The 17,246-nt window shown below is 47.9% G+C and overlaps 1 long non-coding RNA gene across 2 annotated transcripts; it reads left to right on the plus strand.

Annotated features, from left to right (window-relative positions):
* The first annotated feature begins 253 nt into the window (after positions 1-253).
* On the plus strand, positions 254-15,503 carry LOC148214652 (uncharacterized). 2 transcript variants are annotated; one of them, XR_015797633.1, is made up of 3 exons: positions 254-389; positions 9,847-11,275; positions 14,103-15,503. It is a non-coding gene; the product is annotated as an uncharacterized LOC148214652 (long non-coding RNA). The 2 variants fall into 2 exon arrangements; XR_015797632.1 differs by lacking the exon at positions 14,103-15,503 and having other exon boundaries at positions 9,847-10,036; positions 11,022-11,575.
* Positions 15,504-17,246: the final 1,743 nt, after the last annotated feature.

A 17,246-nucleotide genomic window follows, 5' to 3' on the forward strand; every position in this document is an offset into this window, starting at 1 on the left:
CCTTTAGTGAAATGAAGGAGAGGAGTTGAGAGACCATATGAGTCAGGGGAAATTTTAATGGATGGAGCAGCCTCCGCAAGGAAGGGCTATTTTTAAATCCCCGACAACGCACAATTCCAGATTTCCATGACGCCCATTCCTGACTTTGAATTGGCAGTAGGGCAGTTCCTGTGGCGGATAGGCAAGGTTGTTTTTTTTTCCCCTCTACGAAAAAGAATCGCCTCCCTTTCACATTGTGCAAAGTTGTTTTGCACTGGGCTTGCCTCTGTCCCACACACTGTGCTCGATTGGGAGAGCAAGATGCGGTGTGGGAGGCGGTGCGAGCGAGGAATGAAGTTGTGGCGTTCCGAAGCGCTGGAGATCAGGGATTTGCATTTACAGCAGAGAAGGTGAGTGGCCAAATTCCATCAGTGCCGTCAAATCCTGAGAAATCCACCGCAGTGGGCAAAACGGTGCTTTTATTCTTGATCAAAACAGCAACCCGTTGTCATTCATTGCTCTGCCACATGTCATGCACATTTATGTTTATCTCATGCACATTTTATTCATGTTATTTCCAGTATTGATGGGTTGATGATGGGCCATCAAGTCAATGTCAACTCTTAGTGGCCATATAGATAGACCTTCCCCAGGATGACCTGTCCCCAGCCTGGTCCTTCAGGGCTTCCAACGGTACCCCCATCACTGCCGTAACTGAGTCCATCCCCCTGGCTGCCGGTCATCCTCCTCTTCTCTTCCCTTCCACCTTCCTCAGCATTATGGACTTCTCAAGGGAGTTGGGTTTCCGCATTGACTGATTGATTGATTACATGCCATCAAGTTGTTTTCAACTCCTAGTGACCTCATAGTTAGATTTTCTCCAGGAGGATCTACCCATCAGGTCTTCCAACAGTGTCCCCATCACCCCTGTAACTGAGTCCATCCCCCTGGCTGCCGGTCATCCTCCTCTTCTCTTTCCTTCCCCCTTTCCCAGCCTCAGAGCCTTCTCCAGAGAGCTGCATCATGTGTCAGAAGTAGAATAATTTGAGGCTGGTCATCGGGTGCCTCAGTGAGAACTCTGGGTTGATTTGTTTGATGATCCATCAGTTTGTTTTCTTCCCAGCACAACCTTAACAGACTCTTGGAGGATAATAACAAGATTAAAATTACAATACAGAACACCGACAAAAGACCTAAGAAGGTATTAAGGGCAGCTAAGGGCTAAAAGCACAAGATAGTATTCATTTGTTTGCAAAAAGCAAGCAAGACCGGGCCTATGATGTTCCAAAAAGTGAATATTGGTGTAGTGGTTAAATACACCAGGCTAGAAACAGGAGATCTTGAGTTCGAGTCCTGCCTTGGGTATGAAGCCAGTTGGGGGACTCGGGGCCAGACCCTCTCTCTCAGCCCTGGGAAGAGGGAAGCCAGGGCAAGCCCCTTCTGGAAACGTTGCCAAGAAAACTGCAGGGACTCGTCTGGGCAGTTGCCAAGAGTCAAGACGCTCACCCATAAATAGTTTTGAGTTAGTGAGTATTAAATCAGGCAAACGAACCAAGAAAAAAAGACATACAGTACACATACAGTACATAGCCGTAATTAGCAATGGAGTATAACATGGAGTGGGGGGGAAAAGCTTGCAAAATAAGATCAGAAATAAAAGAACTCAAAGTTGAACCACATTGCTCTACGCTAGTCTCACCCTTGGTCAAAAAACCCTCATTCCAATGTCAAAAGCCACATATTTTTTACCATTCTTCATTACTGCAGACTGTGGATCTCTCTTTCCATACTGGGAACCCGTGCTGGGGGGATCTTAGGCGGAGGACACCAGGACGATTGTCTTCTAATTTCTGTCCTGTCCACCTCTTTCTCCTGCCCCTCCTCTGACCCCTAACCATCTCCCCCAATCGTCAGTCCTTCTGAGCACGGAGGCAGCTGAAGAAACGGGCTGCGGCGTGCGATTCTCTTGCGTGGCGGAGGCTCTGCTCATCCGCGATTTTGCAAAACGGGAAAGGAAGGAGAACGTCGATGCTTGCTGAGTTTGGAGGCCCCGTGGGAGGGGGTGAGCCCAGGGGCAAAGATGGCAATCGCCGGCCAACGAAGAAACCGCCTTCTCTCCCCGTAACGTTTCATGGAGCTAAACGCCACAGAGTTCAGATAGATCAGAAGAAGGTAATGCAGATTCTCTATAAAAGAGTGGTGACCTCCAGAAGTTCCATAAATCTGCCTTGCGCATCAAAATAGCCTGCTGGTGCAACTCCAGGGAATGCTCCTTTCTCCACCAGCCCCTTAAGTCTTCACAACCCAACACTACCCACAGTTTTACTCTTAACAATGCCACCTTCACACATTAGGACAGTGTTTCTCAACCTTGGGAACTTTAAGACGTGTGAACTTCAACTCCCAGAATTCCCCAGCCAGCAGGGCTGGCTGGGGAATTCTGGGAGTTGAAGTTCACACGTCTTAAAGTTCCCAAGGTTGAGAAACACTGCACTAGGAAGTTTATGGGTGCCTTGATAGTGCTGATTTTTGAGTGAGGGATGGAAGGCCAAGGGGTAGAAGGCCTGGTCCTTGAGGACTAGAGCCTTGGAGATAGTTATGGAACAAGATTTGCAGAGAGGCAGGGAGAATTGGTAATAATATCCAGGGGAATGAAAGAGAGGGGGAGGCAGCAGGGTTGCTGTTGTGGGGCTCAAAGGAAGGAGGCCCCCTTGGAAGCCCCCTCGAGCCCTTGGATAACGGATAAAAATATAAATAGCGAATTGGATAATTGGATAACTGATACGAATCCCACCTCTTGGATTCACTTTCTCCCCCGAGAAATTGGCAGCCGGGCCCCGAATGTCACCTTCCAGAGGAGGAGGCAGGAAAGACGGGACCCCCCCCGACGACATGCTGGCTCTCCCCCCGTGTTTCGCAAGATGCATCCTTTGTTTTCCCAATGCCACTTTGCCGGGGGCGGGGGCACGGGAAAAGAGAGGAAGAGAAATCAAGGCATTACCCTGTTGCCAGCCTTTTCTCTTCCTCTTTGACTCTGTGTTTCTTTTCTTTTTTTCTTTTTTAATCTCTCCCTCTCCCGGTGATAATTTCTGAAGCGGCTGTAATAAAATTATAATAACACCAAGCCGGCAGCCCCCCACCTCCATGCTGGAGTCATGGAAACCAGATCAAGGGGACACCTGCTCCATATTGCAAACCATCGCTCATTTGTTAGGTTTCCAGAGCAGCCGTAATTAAATAAACAGGCCGGGTGGGGGGGAGGGAGGAGAGGTGAGGATGCGGGTATCTTAAAGTAAATGCAGTCAAGTCTCGTGAGCCGTTGGGGAAACAGAGGGCACCCTTTTTGTCTTACCGGGAAGCTGGGGAGCAGACAGCCAAGGAGATGTGCACACACACAGACACACAGACACACACACATAGCCAGCCCTCCGGGTTCCTTGTACGCAGAACAACCAAGGAGACTCACAAAACCTTTCTTGCAATCTCTTGCACCTTTGGGCTCACCCAGCCTTTTTCAGCACGTCCATTCAGCCCAGCCCTTCCCATCTCTCTCTGTTTGGGGTTATACAAATGCGATCAATCAGTCAAGAAATACAGGTAGTGCTCACTTCACGACCATTCGTTTAGCGACTGTTTGAAGTTATGACGGTGCTGGAAAAAGCGACTTACGACAGGTCCTCGCACTTCTGACGGTCGCAGTGTCCCCAGGGTCATGCAATCGCCATTTGTGACCTGCCCAGCCGGCTTTCAAAAAGCAAAGTCAATGGGAAGCTGGTAGGCCCTCACAAGTGGTGGTCAGGTGATGTCTCGCTTAATGACCATGGGTGATTCGCTTAACAACTGGGACTGCCAGAACTGTGGTCGCTAAGCAACATGGTCATGTGATGTTTTGCTTAATGACCACTTCACTTGGCAATGGAGTTGCCGGTCCCGATTAGGGTCATTAAGCGAGGACTGCCTGTAAAAATACAGAAGAAAAGGAGGAAGTCGGAACATCCTTTTTTAAAACAAAGCAAACATGTGCAAAAGGGGCAGCCTAACGCCCCTGCACTCTGGGAAGAAGCAAGTGGGGTTTTTTTGCTTGGCTAGAAACCAAAGGAGCTTTTTCCTTTCTCAAGCCAACTTTTACCATCCTGGTCTTTGAGTACTGTTGATAGGTGAAGTCAAACCCAGATTTAATTTTGCTTGATCATTTTTGCTGATGTCACCAGGAGAAAGCTAGATGAGTCACCCATGATCCACCACTATTTACTGCTCACTCTGAGTTGGGCCTTGGATGGGAGACCACTCAGAAATTTCAGAGCTGCAGACTAGACTGGGATGTCAAAAAATAATAATGGAAGAAGACCGTGGCAGACCACTTCTATTTTAAAATAAGCTGACACGGCCCTACGGTCTCATTGCCAAGAAAACATCCTGAACATTGCTATGAAATCCCCAGGATTTGAACTCAGTTCAGGGGCAAAGGCATTCTTTCGTACTGTTTGGGGGAAGGCGCTCCTGTATTTTATGCAGAAACCCTCATGGAGAGATGCAAAAGTGACTGGGAATATAGTCCCTTTGGGTCAGATGGCAGTGCTGCAGTGTTGCGCAACCTTGGCCACTTTAAGATGTGTGGACTTCAACTCCCAGAATTCTGGCTGGGGAATTCTGGGAGTTGAAGTCCGCACATCTTAAAGTGGCCAAGGTTGAGAAACACTGCCTTAGAGAAAGAACTGAGGATTTTTCAGGCTACTGATGACAATCTCCCCCAAATTAGTTGCCCCCCAACAAAGAGGCCCACAGAACTGAACTGGTTTGAGGCCCATAGTCCCCCCCCCCTTCCTAACCAATCAGTTTCATTAAAAAGAGATCCTTCCTCGGTTCAACGTGTAATCTTACACAAATCTACTCAGAAGGAATGTAGCGATGGGAGAGGAGACAGGCCGAGCAATTCCACGAATGGAGACCCGGAGCATTTTTTTTGCACATTTGGAATCGAAAGCCCCTCTTTTCCCTTCAAGGCGCAAGACGCTATGGATTGAGGGGTGTCTTTTTAGTAGCGCTCACTTACTCTCAACTTCCCAGGTTCAGTTGCAGGACATGGATAAATTCAATAGCAGGGATGTAAAGGAAGAAGAAAGCGATCCTGCACATATACCCATTTTGCAGAGGAGGAACACTGAGGCTGGGAGAAGTGAGAGGTGATCTAAACCCAGCACGAGCTGAAGGTTTTTTTGGGGGGGGCGGATTTTAATTGCTTTTGTTAAATGATTGGGAGTAGGAAACTCCTAACAGTGATCTTTAGGTGGTCACCCACCGATCCTCAGTTGGCCTTTCTGGCGCTCAGATATAAAGGGTGTTATCAAAGCCAGCAGGCTGGCTTTTGAGACTGTGGGGATTTCTCCACTTGGCCTGTCGTAAATCAGTTTCAATTCCAGCTTGGCAAAGCCAGCCAAACCGGGCAACTACAGCTATTTATCGCACGGCATGCCGACAATGCCAAGCGTAGCTAGAAATCCAGCGATGGGTAACTTTGTAGTTTGACAATGCGCCGGCAACGCGATCCACCGCCTCGTCCACATAATTCTCGCCCTGTTTGGAATCGCAGCCATCTCAGTCTTGCAAACGTACCCCCGTGATGTGGAAATGCCCCCCGGCCCTTGAATTCACTTTAATTTCTTTTGGGAGGATCACCTATTGCTTGAACACCCCGTATGCTGCTTTCAGTGCACCATGAACCCCATTCCCTTGTCGTCCTGGTTCCTCAGATGGACACTGGGTTCGTTTGGACGGACAGACGGACGGCTTTTAAGGGAGGTCTCCTGCCAAACCGGAGGCAGCTTTTCTAAGCAGATGACTGTCAGCTGTTTTTTCCATCCATAAACCTCCACTTGTTGGCGTCCATCAGGGGTCCCCAAACTCTTCAGTTCATCGAACCCCTTCATGAAGTGTCAGATTGTTCATCAACCCCCAAATATTTATGATGTGAAAATAATTTAATCAATGCTACTGGGTCAGACGTTCTCGTCAAAAGCCCCCTCACCTTCAGGACTAGGGACTGGTGTGGAGCAACACAGAGACCCCAAAGGATGAATGGACCCCCATCACCCTTCCATCACTTATCGACCACCTACTGACCCCCAGGTACTTACTGACCCCTTTTGACCACCAGCCATTTACTGACCCCCTTGGACCATTTATCAACCTCTTGGATAGTCCCACTGACCTTTGGGGGCCAATATTGACCACTTTGGGGAACTTTGGTGTCAACCGAGAAGCCCGATTCTCTTTCTTTTCCCAGTTCTGTGGCCTGATATCCTGCACGCTTGTCCTCCGTGATGCATTATCCTTTATTCATTTTACTACCTGTAAGGGCAGGGGTGTCTGTAGGGAGTGATAAAAAAGATGCGCATTCAAAAACAGGTAGGGCTTTAATGGCACTGTTGTGGCCCCCTTCTTGACTTTGGGGGCTATATCCTGCAGACGGCTGTTTTGGAGGCTCTAAAGCAGTGTTGTCCAAACTTGGCCACTTCAAGATGAGTGGACTTCAACTCCCAGAATTCTCATCTTAAAGTGGCCAAGTTTGGACAACACTGTCTAAAGCAATGTTTCTCCATCTCAGAGCCTTTAAGATGTGTGGACTTCAACTCCCAGAATTCCCCAGCCAGCCATACTGGCTGGGGAATTCTGGGAGTTGAAGTCCACACACCTTAAAGGCTCTGAGATGGAGAAACACTGCTTTAAAGAATACTATTTGCCCCCCTTGACCACCCATTCTTGCAACAGAGATGCTCCATCAAACTCTGCCCCTTGCAATTTCTCTGGAGCAGCATTTCTCAAGCTCAGCGACTTCAAGATGTGTGGACGTCAACTCCCAGAATCCCCCAGCCAGCTGTAAAGCAGTGTCTGGCTGGGAGATTCTGGGAGTTGACGTCCACACATCTTGAAGTCGCTGAGCTTGAGAAACACTGCTCTGGAGCCTTCTTCCCCAGCACAAGCGGCTTTGCTTTGTTGAATCTGATCGTTACTTTATTCTCTCTTGATCCACTGAAGCATTTCTTTCCCATTCGGCCTTCGCACTAACCGGCAAAGCTCCATGGAGAAACGTCTGCCTTCGATCTTCTCTTAGGATTGAAGAGAAGTATGGATAACCAGAAAGGCTGAAGGCTGTTGGAGAGAAGATTGTGCCATAGAAGACAGGCCATCTGGCCACTAGCAAAGTGCAAAAACACCCCGTTTTGCCTATCAGAATTTTGCCAAAATTCTCTTCTCCTTTGCAAGAACTATCGAAAACTTTCATAAAACTGAATATAACCCAGGGGGAGGAGAGATAGAAGGTCATTTTTCGGTCCAGCATTAAATCTGGTCGTTTATTTGGAGGGGAGAAAGGAAATACTCCAATAGTTTTTGCCGGTTGACATTCCCCCCCTCTCCCCACAATCCCTTGGAATGACTATGTCAGAGGCATTGTGGGTAAAGAGGTGCTTGTCAATGCAAAGAAAAACGGTCCCTTTGCCATCTTATTATCAAGGCAGAATTCTGGTCAGGTTTTTAAAAGAATATCCATGTATATTTGCTCTGTCTCCTAACATACAGGCCTTTTGTATGCAATTGCTTTCATTTAAGTGCCTGTTAACGTCAACTGCCTGAGGCCAGTTATATTTTTAATGCAAATTACCATGCATTCATTCTGTGACACATATATTTTCCCACTTCAAGCTTCTCTAATGTAAATTTCCCCACCATGAGCTTTTTTTTTTTTTAATGTAATTACTGCTGTTTATATGCAACTTTTTAAATACTTTTTTAATCAGAGGAAAAAAGACGGTGACAGGTTTCATTTGATGCCTACGTCTGTGTCACTTCACTGTGGGAAGTAAAATAACCAAACCTGTCCCCAAAACATTCCAGGATGGAGAAATTCTTTAACATCAAAAATGGTGGGAGGTTGTGTGTTTTTTTTTTAATTCAGTTTGGATGCCATCCAACCCCAACTAAACTCTGGCTCTGGGTTGCAAAGAATAGCACCTTTATGACTCCTTCATCGCAGGGTGGAGAAATCTGCCCACTGCAAGGGATTCAGTTGCCAAACTGCTCTTGACACCAAGCATTTTCTCTCGAGTCTAATCAGGTTTTACTTTTCTGTAACTTAAGCCCCTTGGATCTGACCTTAGTCTCTTCGCGAGCAGTAAAAAGCCGCTTTCTCTTCTCTGTGTCCGCCCTTCAGGGTCTGGAGGATGCTCGTCCAGTTCCTTCTGGTGGACACCCTGCCCAGTCTTCTCTGGGGCAGATAAACAGTCAGTTCTCTTTCTACTTTTTCCTACAGCTGAGTTCTTCCATATACCTGTATTTTTTATGCTCTGCTCTGCACCTTTTAACAGCTTGCTTTATCCTTCATAAAGTGCTGCGTCCAGAACTGGAGATTATACTCTGGATATGATCCTACAAGGTTCTCTTGTAAAATGAATTAACTTGCCCTCCAACTCCCAGAATTCCCCAGTCAGCATGGCCATTGCCGAGAATTCTGGGAGTCAAGATTGATCAATCAATCAATCGATCGATCTGAAAGTTGTTTCAGTTATTTTTATTAGAACAAATCTATAATTTCCTCTCTCCTTAGCAGTCCTCTGACTTTCCTTTTTTTATTTGATTTATATTCCATCTTTATTTTCAACAACTCAGCGCTTCCTCCTTCTGTTTTCCCCACAACAACCCTGTGAGATGGGCTGGGCTGGAAAGGAGTGGCGGGTCCGGACCACCCGGCTGGCTTCCACGCCTAAGGAAGGGCGGGAGCTCCCGGTCTCCTGGTTTCTAGTCCAGCAGCTTCTACACTACACCAGACTGTCTTTGGTCGACATGTTAACCAAAAGTTTACAAATCTCCCCATGTCAGCAGGACTGATGAAACTATCTGCCATGTTTGGTGCAGAGAAAAGAGAGAAAGCCATGAGGGGGAAGGCGGGCAGGCAGGAAGGGGAGAAGGGGGCGAAGGAGGACAAGGAAGGAAGGAGAGAGAGAGAGAGAGAGAGAGAAAGAGAAAAGGAAGGAAGGAAGGAAGGAAGGAAGGAAGGAAGGAAGGAAGGAAGGAAGGAAGGAATGAAGGAAGGAAGGAAGGAAGGAAGGAAAAAGAGAAAGAGAAAGAGAAAGAGAAAGTGATGGAGGGAGGAGAGTGAGGAAGGAAGGAAGGAAGGAAGGAAGGAAGGAAGGAAGGAAGGAAGGAAGGAAGGAAGGGGAAAAGAGGAGAAAAGAAGGAAGGGGAGAAGGAGAAGAAGGGGAGAAAGGAAGGAAGGGAGGTAGGGAAGGAGGAGGGGGAAAGACAAGAAGGAAGGAAGGAAGGAAGGAAGGAAGGAAGGAAGGAAGGAAGGAAGGAAGGAAGGAAGGAAGGAGGGAGAAAAGAACTGATCTTTCACTTCTCTGTACAGAAACTGCGATTATTAACATTCTCCTGCTGACAGACCACTGCCCATCTTCACCCAAAGCCCCCGAAAAGAGAGGGAGCATTTTGTTCAGCTCACCTGGCAGGGCAAGTAAGGCAAGATGGCCGGTCCAAGAAGGAGGGTACTTTCCTTCTAGCCGAAGGGCAGGGATCACCGTTTAGTGCCTTTACAAGCCCCTGTCCTGCCCTCTGTAAACTAAAAGGAAGAAAACACCTGAAAAGTTCTACCGGAGCAGGGTTGATTTAGCCCCACCGCCCCACGCAGGGCTCCCCTCCAGGTGCAGAAGCCTCTTCGGCAGCCGGCTGCCCTCGTGCCGGGACAGCCCCAGAAATAAAAGCAGGCAGGATTCAGGAACAACGGAGGATCAGATCTTTTCCGCTTTGCCGCATGAAAACTGCTGTTTGGAGGGAAGAAATGACCTTTGGGCAACTGATACCTTCTCTCCACAGACATATATCATTTTATAAAAGTCATTAACAGCTCCCTGGAATCCAGCTGGATCCTTCTCTGACCCCAATCTGCGTCCAGAAACAACAGAAACCAGAGAACTAGAAGAAACCGCTAGTGACATGGCGCATGAGAGACCGTCATAGGTGCCTGCATGGCAGAACTCCACCCATCGCAGCTGATTTCAAAAAGGTAAGCGGTGCTGGAGGCCACCTTGGGATGGGAGGCCACCTGGAGATATCCGGAGTGAAGGCCAGACTACAAAGATAGAAGAATGTCCTGGGTGAAAGTGAAGGTGAGTTGTTTTTATGGTGTGGCCAGGAAAACTACATCTCCACACTCAGCAGAAGCACCTTAAAAATGGATCCCTTTGATTTAGGGCATATTGAATTGGCAGAACTCCTTGCACCAGAAATGGCAGTGACTTATTTTTTTTTAATCGTCGTGTTTAAGGGATGTGTTATAATGCCACTGTGTGCGTGTCGACTCGCACTTACACCCATGACGGTTTCACCCATTCTGCTAAGCGGCTGCGCGTTCGCGGGATATCCTGCTCTTTTTATTTCAGCAATGGTTTGGTCAATTCAGGGCTTTTATTATTTTATTTCAAAAGATTTTTTAAAATCATTTTCTCGGGCCGTTTTCTCTGTTGTTGTTTACCTGAAGAAATTATTTCTATAAATACAGTAACCCATTTCTCTTTTTCTCTCCCTCGCACACCAACACACAGCATGCTAGCTTAAAATGGGATGAGGGAACCGAATTCTCAGTCAGCCCACTTCACATATTGCACTGAACCATGGTTAGCCTGAATAAGCCTCTGCAGGCTGCATTCACACGTCACGGTATCACATAAACCATGATTTGCAAACCATGTTGGCTATGACTATACCGTCATGTAATTCGTCTGGGTTTTGTTAGGACTAGGGGCAGGGGCATCCATGGGGGGGGTCAAAAAGGTCAAGATGGCAGCCACAACTTATCGGTCAATACCCCCCCTTTTGTATGCACATCACCCAAGGAGCAGGGCTTTGATCAGACCGTTTTGGTTCCCATTTTGACTTTTTTTAACCCACCCTCATGGTTAGGGGCAACCAGGGTTAGGCCAGACTGAGGATCCAAGTCTGCCACAGTCTTTCATCCAGGGTTGTTGCTGTTTTCCTGGCTTTTTCCAAAGGGAGGAAAAGAACTCTGCAGGCCGGGCATGGAGAGGAAGCAACCTTATTTCTCGGTCGTGGATCTGTCTGCTCGGCTTCTTCCAAAAAGATCCCACCCAGCTTTGCCAGGGCTGTCAGCGCAGCCCTGTTCTTCCCTTTACAACCCTCCGTGGAGTGTGCTGCAGGCAGAAAGAAGGCCACGGTGACAGCTCTCCCGCTGTTGGGAACGCACAGAGAGCCTTGAAGGGGAGAGGCACGACAGGTCCCCAGAAGGGTGCGTGTTCTTCTTTTCCTCCGCAGGTTCCCCCGGGATCCACCCTCACTTCTTGCTCCGCTTCAGTGGCACTCCTCTCCCTTTCCGACTGGGCCCGTGGCAGAGCCGAGGAGCCGCAGACACAGCCTGGGGCTTATTTTCTAACCCCTGGATTTGAGGAGAAGCTGTTCCCGGGCGCCTTTTCTCCTTCGATCCCTCTCCCGGAGACCTCCAACTCAAGGGTGTTGCAAAACTAGTGAGGGTCTCTCTGATTCCTGGCGACAGGTTGCCTCTGCAGTCGACCTGCGGCAGTGTTGTCCAAACTTGGCCACTTTAAGATGAGTGGACTTCAACTCTCAGAATTCCCCAGCCAGCCCTGCTGGCTGGGGAATTCTGGGAGTTGAAGTCCACTCATCTTAAAGTGGCCAAGTTTGGACAACACTGACCTGCAGCCTCCGATGCCTTTTTCCTCTGCAAAGGTGCCCAAAGTCCCAGTCTGGGCCGCAAAAGCTCGTCCTCTTGCCTGGCGTCCCTTCCCAGCAGGGCTGTGGCAAGAGCTTTTGTTCCCCGAAAGGAAGGAGAAGGTGGCAGGATGGCATTTTACCAAAGAGAACTTGACATTTTCCAAGGCTCCAAAGGTCCTTCAGTGTTTCTGGAGGAAGCAGGCTAATTTAAAGGATGCCAGAACTGGTCTCCCCACACCCCGCCAGCATCCCCCACCTGCAGCATCTTCAGCTCGAGACGTCCATCTTGTTTGGCTAAAGAGGGACCAGCTTCTGCTCTACCTGGTGCTCAAGGATGCCTTGAGAACCTCCCTTGGGTGGGTGGGTGGGGAGACCAGCCACCAGACCTTGGGATGAGCAATAGACCACTTGCTCTAGAATGGTCCAGGCCTGTTGCTATAGCAACCAGAAGCCCTGCTCACTGGGGTCTAGACCATCCAGGGCTGCTGGTCGGCATAGCAACCGTGTGCCACCACCAAGCTTTGACCTAGAAGACTTCTCCTTTCCCCAGACTGGACCAGATTAAACCATACCCCGATTCTCTCCCTGGTCCCTCACCCCGGCTCCAGCGCGAACAGAGCATCCATCGAAAGACTAAGGCTGGGTTGGGAAGGACATCGGCGGTTTCCCCTTTGCTAACACCCTTGGATAACTTTGCAGAGGTGGGTGGACGATTAACCAGGCGGCGTCAGGGTATCTGGAGAAAGCCGTAGGCATCTGGGTCAGGAGAACGGTTACAAAACCCAGCAAACGCGAGCTGAGTCTGTGTTAATCTCCAGAAAAACGTGGGCTCCTCAATTCTGCAGATCCCCCCTCGATACCCCTTTTTCAGAATTCAGGCAAAAATGGGGACTTAATTCAGAGAAGGGTCAGTAAAGGGAACCCACAGGCCTGGGGGTGTATAAATTATGATTGTGGGTCTCTTGTGGCTTATTCAACCAACCACGGTTAAGCAAATTCCTAGTTGTCCAGAGTTCAGGAAATACGTTTTCTGAATAAAATAAATACAATCCATTTTATTTCTAAAATAAATTGGATTTATTTTAATTGCAGGAGGACTGTGAACCCCACTGCCCCCGTCGGGTGGTGCATTATAAATTGTTTGCTTTTTTAGCCAGGACCAACCGATAACTAAGTTATACGCCACCCAGAGTCGCTTCTTGTGAGATGGGCGGCCGGATAAATTTGATAGATACATAAAAATAAATAAAACAAAAGAAAAACTAAGTGTAGCTGTTTGTGCAACGGCAGCCCCTATGTTTTCCCCCTCTTCTGCAAGATTGAACTATGAAGAGGTTCATTTAGCAACTCAGTCGAGGGTCTCAGAAGTAGAAAATTCCCTTGAGGTCATCTAGTTCAGGGTTCCTCAAGCTTGGCGACTTGAAGACGTGTGGTCTTCAAGTCGCCAAACTTGAGGAACCCTGAACTAGTCCATTCACTGGAACATCTCTAGCGAAGGAGAATGGTCTTCCCTCCCTTTTCCCCTAAGCTGGAGTAGATGAGTATCTTTCTGCAAAGGGTTATCATCTGTATCCGATGGGCCAAGAGCAGCATCAGTCTTTCAGCAACACATCCGGGGAAAGAAAGAAAAAAAAATCAAAGGGAGGAGGATGGATGTTGAGCGAATTAAACATTACATTAAGATGAATATGCAAGAATTGCTTCTTGGAGTGGAAGTAGCAGGTGGCCTGGGGGAGGGAGGAGGAGGCAGAGCACAGAGGCTATTTGGGGAAAAGAAGGCTTATGGGTTATTTATTTGATTTAAATCCCACCGCTGTTCGGCTCAAAATGGCAAAGCGCTCTTTCTGCCCATTTTTTTCTCATAGCGACAACCCTGTGAGGTAGCCTCTTTCCCACTTCCACTTGGACTGAGAGGGAAGGACTGGCCCAAAGTCAGCCAATGGGCTTCCGTGGCTGAGGGGGGACTAGAACCCGGTCTCCCCACTTCTAGACCAGCCGCTTCCCCTCTACACCCGATTGGCTCTTGGGCTAAGAGGGCTGGACTGGCCCAAGTCCAGCCAATGAGCTTCTGCAGCTGAGGAAGGATTAGAACCCAGATCCCCGTTCCTGGTCCAGCACCTTCCCCTTTACACGACGGTGAGTTATCCATTCAGAATCCAAAGCAGATTGTTTTCTGAGCTGGACGTTCTCAAATCTGCAAGTTTATTCATATAAAGACGGGGACGCAGCTTTTAGAACTTGCATTTTGTAGGGAGAAATGTGACCTCACAGGTGGAGGAGGCTAGATTTGGGGGGGGGGGCTTGGAGGTTCTCGCTGTGTTAACCAAGACGTGCTTATTTGGGGCTCACACTCCAATTTTCAGCTGTTTCTGATCTCAACACAGATGCAAACCTGCTCGGCATTCAGCAGCCCCATCCATGGGGACTCCGAGCACAATGAAGCCACAGGCGGCACGCCTCAAGATACAGGATGGAAAAAGCAGGAGATTTAAATAAATTTTAAAAAGAGCCCAGAAGCCAGCCGTTTGAGCGATTCTGTGTGCTTTTTCAATAGCGTAGCAGCGCTTTCTCCCAATATCTTGATATAACGAACATTACTTTAAAAGTTGCCATTCTTGGCAGGGACTAAGTTCATCCCCACAGCAAAATTCTCCCGTGTGGAGCAGGGGGGTCTGCAGGGGGGTCAGAAAAGTCAAGATGGCCACCACAACCTTGTGATGGAAGGCCCCGAGTAAGGACATTCACAGGGTATGATAAAAAAAAGTCAAGACATAAGAGCGGATGGAACTTCAATTGTGCCCTCCTGGCCACCATCTTGACTTTTTTGACCATACTTGTGCTCCCCACCGGGGGGGGCACTTGCTATTATATCACATAATACCCAAGAACCATCTTTTCATCCAGCCCTTCTTGTGTGAATGGAAGAGACTCATTTTTATTCTGTATAAATTATTTTATTTCTTCATTCATCTTAGTTTTCCTCTCCCACCCATCTGATGATTTTAATGTCTATATTTTACATTAACCTTGTTATGTATATTAACCCTGTTTTTAAACTCCAAAAGAGTTTAGGGGAATCGGGTTATAAAGTCTCTAAATAAACCATTAAGCCATAATCAAACCTGTTGGGCCCGGTTCGTGCAGCGTGCTTGCCTGTTGCGCAACACACACACCACCCAAAACCAATAAGCCGCGTTAATGCTGACCCAGGTTAACCTGCTGGGTGAATGACAGCTGCTAGGTTCCAGTTGATCTGGAAAAGCATGTTGGGTGGACACAGCCCTTCTTCCTCCATATCATTGCTTGCTGGGAAGAGGTAATGCGGGTTCCTTGCCGCGTTCCTCCCTCCGTGGTAGAGCATGTACCAAGAGTGATATGTTCTGGCTATCCTTTAAGGATCACCCTTGTTCTCAGTGAAGATGCTTAAAGCTCTGAAGCCTGGCATGCTGACAGATCAGCCATCCACAGACACACAGAGATAAACCTCATCTACATATCATTTACAAAATACAATCAAAACTCAAGGAAGGAGGCAGAGCGCTCAGAATACATCCTTCCTGCCAGCCGACACCTAGAGAACCAGGAAGCAGCACCAGATGAGCCATTAAAGAAGAAGAAAATACACTAATCGCCCAGGAACCATCAAGGGTGGAACCCCACCCATCCCAGCCAGGACTGGGAAGACAATGGGGCGATATGGCCTCTAACCGTCCTTGGGGTGGTCAGCGCCCTGACGACGCTCCCTTGAATTATTCCCCAACTTTCCATCTTGCCTGGAAGCTGTTTATTATTAGGTCTGTTTTATATTGTATTTTAACGAATTTTATTTTTGTTGTAAACCGCCCAGAGTTGTTTCAATGAGATGGGGTGTGACAAATTTGATTAATAATAATAATAATAATAATAATAATAATAATAATAATAATTAAAAAACCAGCCAGCAAACATCTTTCCTGCACGTGCTGATGACGTTACCTAGCCTGGTCGTGCAACGTCTGAAAACAACTAGGCTCAGAGGGCATGAAGAAGCCAACTGGAATCTAAGTGTAATGCGAACATTGTGTGCAATACATACCTGGCCCCTGAAATTGTGAGCGTGGGTGCACGTGCTGGTGGGGCAATAGCTTGTTTGTATGCCTGGTGGTGGGGGTCAAAAGCAAAGCCGCTTGGGACTTTGTGCATTTTTCTGAGGAAGCTGGAACATTCACACGACATGTTTAACTCTGTTACTGAGCTAACCTATTTTCCGTATTTCTTGTCCTGGAGAGGAAAGTACTCGGCACATGTTCAGAGGCCCACTTTCCTTTGCATGCTTCCAAGCTGGGTTCTGCTCTTAGCCGACAGGTTCCAGGGCTGAACTTAGCAGCAACTAATTCCTGAATTAATTCATTGATTTGATTGATCACCTGGCTTTATTTTGTACAAGTCAAAGTGGTGTATGTATGCTCCCGCCTCCAATTTTCCCCACAACAGCCCTGTGGGGTGGGGTGGGAGGGGCTGAGAGGGAGGGACTGGCCTAAAGTTAGCCAATGAGCCTCTGTGTCTAGGGAAGGACTAGAACTCACATTCTCCCAGTTCCTAGTCCAGCACCTTCATTGCTACACCAACTAGCTTTCTTGCCCAACTGGAAAAACTTTTTTTGGGGGGGTAACATCTGTTTCTCCCAGCAAAAGCTCCTTTTTCATCTATCTTTTTGCAACTGAAATCTTTTTGCTTGCATCTTGTAAGTCTCCCAGGAGGGAAAAACCAGTAATGGAGTCCTTGGTGCTCTCTGAGCTTGGTTGTTTGCTTGTGGACATTTCATTACCCCACTAGATAACCTCATCAGTGCGAGGGAGTGTGGGGTTGGCTCCCTGTTTATATACAGTAGCTTGCCCTGCCAGTGTTGGTCGGGGGGGGGGATTTCTCCTTGGCAGTTCCTTGATTAGGCTGTGGTTTACTGCTGGATTGTTTGTCTAGTGTTAATCCCTGCTTATCTGGGTGTTGGTTGATGAAGAGGATGTGTTCTGGTCTTTTTGTTTCCTTCTTAGCTTTTTTTATTGTGTCTTTTGAATGTGGTTTATCTCTATGTGTCTATTGATGGCTGATTTGTCTGAATGCCCAGCTTCCAGGAATTCCTTCGCATTTTTGGATTTAGCTTGGTCTAGGAGGCTCCCAGTTTCCCAGCTGAGACTGTGGTTGAGTCTGTCCATGGGTTGTGAGATTAAGGAGTTTTCATCGTGTCTTCTGACTGCTGGTTGGTGTTCATGGATGCGCTCTGCCAGTCTTCTGCCTGTCTGCCCTACATAGTGGCTGTTACAGTCTTTACACTGTACGTTGTAGACGACTCCTGTTTTTCCTTCTTGGGCTAAGGGGACTTTTGGTTTGCTTAAGATGTTTTGGAGGGGTTTCGTTGGTTTGTGTGCTACAGAGATGTCATGTGGTTGTAATAGTCTGTTGGTAGTTTCTGAGACATATCTGATGTATGGCAGTGTGATCCTTTCCATAGCTTGTGTTGGTTCTGCTGTAGTGGGTTGAGGGTCAGGCCC

The sequence above is a fragment of the Python bivittatus genome, unplaced genomic scaffold (genome assembly GCF_059951505.1).
Source record: "Python bivittatus isolate LINGU-HERP-01145 unplaced genomic scaffold, Pbiv_v1 ctg000580_np1212, whole genome shotgun sequence".
Taxonomy (NCBI): domain Eukaryota; kingdom Metazoa; phylum Chordata; class Lepidosauria; order Squamata; family Pythonidae; genus Python; species Python bivittatus.